Raw genomic sequence first — 7,905 nt, forward strand, 5'->3', positions numbered from 1 at the left:
TAGCCCCTGGGTAATGAGGGCAGAAAGCACGCCTTAGTTTCCTTAGCTCAGAGTCCCTTGACCTCAGCCCTGTTGGCATTTTGGGCGGATGACTGTTGTCCAAGGCTGAGGACGCACACTCAGCGGCCTGCCTTGCTGGATCCCTGTGCCTAGCCAGTCATTTCCACCATTACTTTCTTGAAAACATGTTTTCTTCTGGATTTCTGCTACGTAATCATCTTAGACTAGACCGTCCCGTTCCTACAGCATCTTACCTTGTGCCAGCAGAAACTCCCGAACCCACCTGGAGAGCAGACAAGGACGGCTCAGCAGAAAGGCAGTAGAAACTTTTAAGGTACAAATGCAGACCAAAATGGAGAACTCTGAACTGTGAGCGTGGCTGACAGTGACCTTTAGATAACGATCTCATGTTAGAAAACTTGAGTATCAGTCCTCGGTGATTGCGGCTGGGGCCATGGCGACTGCTGGCCGCTGGTGACTGCTGGGTAACATTACATGAACTGGCCGGTCGTCTGAGGAGAGTGACAGGGAGTCGTTTGAAGAGAAGCCGGGTCACTGCCCTGGCCTGGCAGCTGCTCTGCACATGGAAGTTTCCAGTGCTCATCAGAGAGACTCGAGCATGGAGGACATCGCCCCACTGGACTGTGGTTGATCAGGACTTGTGGCATTCAAAACTGGAGCCTGACGGAGAAACGGAATCAATCAAAAGAGAGGGCGAGGGCCGGAACTTCTCAAGATGTCGACAATGGCCCAAATGCGAGCTTCTCAGATGGGGGCAGATGTGGCTGAGATGTCCAGCGTAGGAGTGTGGGCAGACATCATGGTTTCGAGTAGCCAAAGGAAAAACAACCTTCGAAAGAGAAAGAAACGTCCCCTCAGGCTGTTTTGTAATAAAGTTGCTGCAGGCGACGTGTGACTTCTTAACCCATTTTACAGCGCTTTCTTTAGCCCCCTTCCTCTTTCAAAGTACAAAATTCTGAATGACAGGAAAACATGATTCCTTGTTTTTCTTCCCTTTAGATACTGCCTGAGAATTTGTGACCTTAAGGACGTACAGGAATTCAGACTACCAACTCCAGAATCTCCTCTTGCTTTTATCAACTGCTCCTTCCATCGTTAGTTCTCAGGGACTTGTACCGTGTCTCCCACGGGAATCTATGATCTGACTAAAGGTCCAATGCTCTGTAACAAGAGAAAGGACAAGGGTCTCAAAATCCACCAGAATTCCAATGCTGTAAGAACTTGAACCGCTTTCCAGATGCCATTATAATTAGAAAAGGAGCAGAAGTTACAGGGAGCAGGAGCTGGCATTAGAAACGAGCCCGCACCCACGGGGATTTGGAGGTTATTTTTAATGCCCTCACTGCTTATGGAAAGCGAGCGGAATCCACGATTCCCAGCTTACTACATGTTTCCCTGCCTCACCGAACAATAGTGACAACACACAACGGCCCTGGGTAAGACCAGACACCAAGATTTTACATATATAAATTATGTAAATTATACAGGTATGTACATCCTTAATGAAGAGAAAAAAAAGTTGTAATTTTCAAGTTCCTGCACTTTCCTGCCTCTTAATTGATAAGAGGTTAAATTTGCCTTCGAGGCCAAATGTCTCTTTTTTTCCTGGGAAGCCACCCAATGGGGAAAGGCCCTCTTCTGGGAAGGAGATATTTGAAACCATGTGTCTGTGGCTCCAAGGAGCTAAACTCCTCTGTATAACACCATAGAGGTTGTGATTATTATGGCTGGAGTCACATTTCTGAAGATCATGATTCTTTAGAGTAATTTCCTTTTCCAAATATGGATTTAGAGCTCACCATGCCAATATTTTATTGCTTATTTTTCTAAGCGGGTGCAGAGTTCCCCACAGGCAGTGTTGAGAACAGATCCCCAGACTGCAAGAAACCTATATAGGCCTGACTTTCTCTTCACTTCTCTGCACTGGAGGAGAATCCACCGAGAAAGAAAAGAGAAAGAAGAAGAAGACGGATAAAGCAAGGTAAGGTCCAACAGGAAAGGGAAACCAATCAATTGGGCTGAGGATGGCCCAAGCATTAGACCGTATACTGCATTAGCAGACAAGCCTTAGCAAGTTTAAAATGAATGACCAAGTGGAATTAAACTAGAAAGTGAACACAGAAAGATACCTGGAAAAGCTACAAATATTTGGAAATTAAATGACAAGCTTCTACATAGAAATCTGTAAGTATTTTAAACTGAACAAAGATGAAAACATGTCAAAATGTGAGATACAGCTAAAGCAGTGTTTTGAGGGACATTTATAGCACTACGCACTTAGAAAAGAGAAAGATCTAACATCAGTGATCTAATCTTCTATCATATCAGTTAATCACTGTCCTGTCAGTTCTCTTTCCTTCATATTTCTTAGTCTACTTCTCTCCATCACTACCACAGCCTAAGTAAACCTGCGTCCAACCAGTCTTGCCTTCTTCCAATACCTCCACGTCTAGCCACGTGGCTCACTACTTCCTCCTTGCATTCCAGCCCTACTGATTCCTCTCTTTCCTTAGAGTTATCACGCCTTCCTCGGGGGCTTCTCACAGTTTCCTCTGCCCAGACCACTCTTCTCCCTCTAGCCTACACTGCGCAGTCCCACCCACAGAAATATCCCAGCTTACCCTTCTCTCCTTTCTGTAAGCTCTGCTCCCACTATAGCTCCCAGTTTCTCCCTGTACTTCCTTTGTGGTAGCCGTTAACGTTTTGTCACAACAAGATGTTTAACAGTCCCACCGGATAGGAGGAGCGCAACTGGGTCTTTAAAACTGGTAAGGTCTATCTAGGTCCTAGCACAGTTCCTGGCACATAGTAGGTGCTAAATGAACATTTGACAAATGAATGAAACCCTATTTTAGTGGAAATATGGCCAGTGGGTTAGTGGTTACAGGTCGATGAGGTCAGGAGTTTTGGGTTACACCTTGCAGTCAACACTGGTTATTTCCTGGCATTTGCTTGCTCTTCCAACTTAACAACGGCCCGGCATTCTATCTGGGGATCCATGTGGTTCCTGCAAAGCCTATACTTACCCTGGCTCCAGGAGTTACTTAAATACTCACCATCGAGTAAGCTGATCTGCTGTGGCTTCAACTGCTTGAAACTGCAATTTCTCAATTAAATGAGTTCCCAGGATTCCCTATAAGGCTCTAGGGCCTCCATTTCACCATCTTCCTACTAAGAAAGGTCCAGGGCGAAGTACTCTGGCAGTGTTCCTGCTATGTTCTTCTAGCAAGACTATTTAAAAGCATCTGGGTGATCGCCTAGTGCCCTACAAAGCGCATCAGCAATAACTTGGCACACGTCTGAGTGAAACATACCTAACAGGTAAGAATGAAAAAAAAAGTGGAATTAATCTAAATCTAAATAGTATCACTCCTGTGATAGTTTTGCACATATCAAGCAAAAGGAAATGGCTGTCTGATTGAGATAATGTTCTGTTCCATCTATTTTAAAAAAATGACATGTCTTTTTTTCTGATAATACAAATAATTCGTGTTCATTATAAGCAATTTAGAGATTTAAAAAGAGTATATAGAAGGAAGGGAGCACCCCGAACCACACAGCAAGTAACCGTCAGTAAGGCTCCGATGCATTTCCTTTCAGAAGTGTTTGAACACATGAAACAGGTGTTTTCTTTTTCAAAATTCAAACGTGTGCTTTGTTCTAGCCAGCCACTCGGGCCTCCTTGCCTTTTTTTCTGGTACTCCAAGGTCCCTCACCCCGCAGCCTCTGTGTTTGCTGTTCCTTCTCTTTGGAACATTCTGCTCCCAATCTTCACACGACCGCCTCCGCCTCACTTGGCTCAAACGTTCCGTTTCCAATTTAAAGCTGGCTCTCTCTTCACATATCAACTCTACAGTCTGAGAAACCTGCACATGTGCAAAATCACATGCAAAACAAGTCAAAACAAATAAACAAAAATGCCAGCTGTAAATGATCCACAGTCCATCTACGGTAGAAAAACTAAATCATGGTATATTCGCACAATGGGGTAGTATCTGGAAAAAAAAAATGAATCAGCTACAACTAGGGCATCAACATAGTTGACCTCAAAACATGTTGTCCGAAAGCAAAAAGTCAAAAGAGAATCCATATGATTTTGTCACTATACAATATTCGAATCTACTGTATAAGGGTATATGTGTATGTGTGTACGAGAGTGAACTGCGTTTACTCCACACACCTCTGTTTCCTCTCTCTTAAGTGAAGGAACTGGACTCGCCGGCCAAGGTCTCTTTCTGTTCCTGCAGTCTGTCATTTAGCAAAGAGCGGCTAGGTCTGAAGGAACCTTGAGAGGACATCTGGTCTATTTCCATACTCTCCAGCAGAATTGGTGGTTAATTAAAACCGGTCCAGGCAAAATGGACCAATTTGATTTGGAAATTCTATTCTCCCTTGCCCCAGGAAGAAATTACACAGCCTTGTTAGATAATCAACTTTAAATGTATGAAATTTTCTCTTCTGACTTACCCAGATGCTCCATGCTTTGGGGCCTCTTTCCAAACAATGAGGCAGTATATCCAAAGCTTAAGTTTGGGGAGGCTCAATCTAAATGGAGCTGCCTGTCAGAAGCATTGTGGCACCCAACACCCAGGTGGAACTGTATGCCCTTCTCTTGAGTGCAACAGGCGGAGATGCGGCAGATCGCCTGTGTGGGTGGACAGGGGAGCAGCCGGAGATGCTGGGCTAATGCTCCCATGGGCCAGAGAAAACCTTTGCCAAGTTGATAGAACACACACAACATCCAGGGATCTGTCAAAGGGGAATCTGCCTGTTGTGCGTTAATGTCCCCACATGGCAGGGAAACTCAAAACCATGTTTCAATATAAATATTTTCTGATAACGCAGAACAAGCGTGCTGTCTCTCATAGCCCCCCGAGCTCGAAATCAGGTCAACTAGAGCTAAATTTAATCATTGTGCGACCCGACCGGCTCCGTGCAACCTGCGGTATTGAATATCCCACTGTATGTTGTTTTACTTCTCCATTTCATCTAGTTGTTTCCTTAGGGACCACGGAGCAGTAGTAGGCAGCGAAGTAATGAAAGGTGGTAAACCTGCTGAAAGAGAAACAAGACGAAAAGTGCTTTCCTTTGCTTCCTCTCAGCAGCCCCACACACAGTGGCCTGCTCCAGCTTACAGAGGACCGAACCTAGCTCTTAGGAGACACTGCTCTGGGAGACATCAGGCTTGCTCGGTTCTGTGCCGTTATAAAGCTGCTTTGTTTTACAGCTGCGCTGTAGGGTCTAGGCCATGACCACTAACTGCCTCTTGACTGGGTGCCGAAGAAGCGAGTGTGCTGAGTTTCGTGGGGGTTTTGTGAGGTGGGAGACCACATGGGCTGCACAGGGGCACAGAGGGCTCTGGCAGCCTGTGGCTTCATCTACGAAGCACTGCATGACCTGGGCATGGTTAGCAGGGGCCATGTGTGAGCACTGGGGTCTGGAACACTTGGTCATGACCTCTGAGAGGACAGGCCTTGTTGCTGGCAGCTGTGAGAATTGACACTGGTTTCTCAGCTAGTTCTCGGGGCTGTGAGCCGGGAAGAGCTGCAGGCACGTGCCGCCCCGCACAGATGAGGAGTGATGCTCATGGGAAAGAGGACGGGGAGGACCCCGCTCCCACACACCTCCATTCTCGATGGGCTTTTCCTAACGTGTAAGCTCCGCATACCACCCCCACTCCCTCGCACTCTACCCCGAGATTCCCTGAGCGAAATGGGAGCGTAAAGGAAAGACTCCCAGTCTGAAGAAAGGTGGTGGAAGCGGCTGTAACATCCGGAGACTCCTGATACCCATGAAAATCATCACGCAGACGTATCCTGAAATCCTTCTTTAATGTCACACATTGAAGAGTCCTTGAAAACGTGAAGCAATGTGTTTTAGCAGAAAGAATGCTGCACTGAGTGTCACGAGACCTAAGTCTTCGTCCTGTCTGTGTATCTCTTCATGCCTTTGCTCATGTTCTTTCTTCTCTTTGGATGCCCTTTTGCCCTCTCCTCCTGTGACCCAAATGTGTCTGCCATGGCTACTGTTCAGCCATGTGTACTCAATGCCAACCAGTAAGGGAGACAGAAATGCGTCCAGAGATGGAAGAGAACAGCGTTTCAAAAAGGGGGCGGTCAAAGGATGATGCCATTAGGGGTGAATGTGAAGTCCACCGACGGCCCTCCTCAAAGGAGCTGTCTCCGCGCGTGACTCCCGCCCCTCCCTTGACCCAGCAGGCTTTGGCTTCACTGCTTCAAGAGACTTGCTTCTCTGGTCAAATCCAACGGCGATGCCCAGCCCTCCCCTAAGCCCAAAGCCTGATCCTTTTCACCACGGCTGAAACAACTCTGCTAAGCCGAATACCCTGGAGTCACGTCGACACCTCTCTTTCTCTCAACTCCCTAACCAGCTGACTCTGCCCTTCACGACATATCCAGAATCGGCTACTTCTCATCGCCTCGAATACATCTATATGAAATACATTTATTTTTTTTTATTTAAAATAAGACACTATGTTGGATACAACATGAACAATTTAAGCATCAATATATAGTGACCATGACATCTATAAACATTTATAAATACTGACCCTTCTTAAATATCAACAGCCACCCAATATATTGTCAATTACCAAGTAATGCCAGATGATGACTGATTTGAAAAACAGCAAAATCTGGTTAGTGAACTGATTAGACAAATCCAATTTTTAAACTTATTTTTATAGTAAGTAACAAATACAGATAATATATAATGTCTAATATAATGGTTATAATATATAATATGAAAATACAAATATAGTAAGCAACAAATACTGTGAAATTTAAAATGTGAGTTGTACATGACAGGCATTTTTACATTTCTATGAAAATGATTTGTAGCATTAAGTTTGGCTTATTGCCACAGGTTTTTAAATGCAGTGGCTGATCTAAGATTCTGGATAACATAAAATCATTTATTTATGGTTTTAAAATTATAATGGTTATAGAAACTAACATACAATCGGAATGTGAAGAATGATTTTGGGGCAGGGCAGTGGGGTGCCCACAATGCATATAAATCATCAAAAATTTAAACAAGGAATTACGATTTGTTTTCCTTGACTGGACTTGGAATTATTATGGCTTTCAAAAACATAATCTTTAAAATGAACCAAAATCTTCCTGGAGTTCTCCAGTGAATCTGACCACAGTAATTTGGTCTAGAATCTTTTCTCTGAGCATGGATAGTAAATAAACAACCAATCAATCTGTCCATGTGTCTCTATAATAAATTATACATATATACATATGTATTTGTGTATATATGTATATATATGTATGTGTGTGTTTCCTAGGGGATTAACTTTCATTAGGATAACTATTATAAGATGGAAAATAAACTTTCTTTAACACCAGAAAACAGACTGATCCTAACATGAGCAGGCTTTGCCATGTAGGTCAACGTTTATCTAAATGATATGCTATACTGTAAATTCAGTTTTAGAAGTGGAGGAGGAGCTATCGAGATTACTTATATAAAGAACTGGGAGACACTCCACACCACGCAAGCAGTGGACTCACCTTTTAACCACTGTGCCTAGTGTAACAATGTAAGTCTTCATGACCTAAGGTATGATGACTGGTGAGTAGCAGGAAGGCAGCCTCGGGATACATGAAGCAGAGGACGAGCACCTGCTGTGGATGACTGAGTGACTAAACATATATACTTATTAATTGTACTTTCACAAACAAATATTTGCACCAGAGCTTCAAAAACAAACTGACATTCTGTTCTTTACTGCAGTCTACTGATTATCACAGCAGTTTTAGAATGTGAAAGGCACACTCAAAATGGGCTTTAAACTAGATGTATTTCCCTATATTATGATTATTTGACCACTTCCGAAAATGGTCAAATAATCAT

This window comes from Pteropus medius, unplaced genomic scaffold (assembly GCF_902729225.1).
Source record: "Pteropus medius unplaced genomic scaffold, Ma_sr-lr_union100, whole genome shotgun sequence".
NCBI classification, from domain to species: domain Eukaryota; kingdom Metazoa; phylum Chordata; class Mammalia; order Chiroptera; family Pteropodidae; genus Pteropus; species Pteropus medius.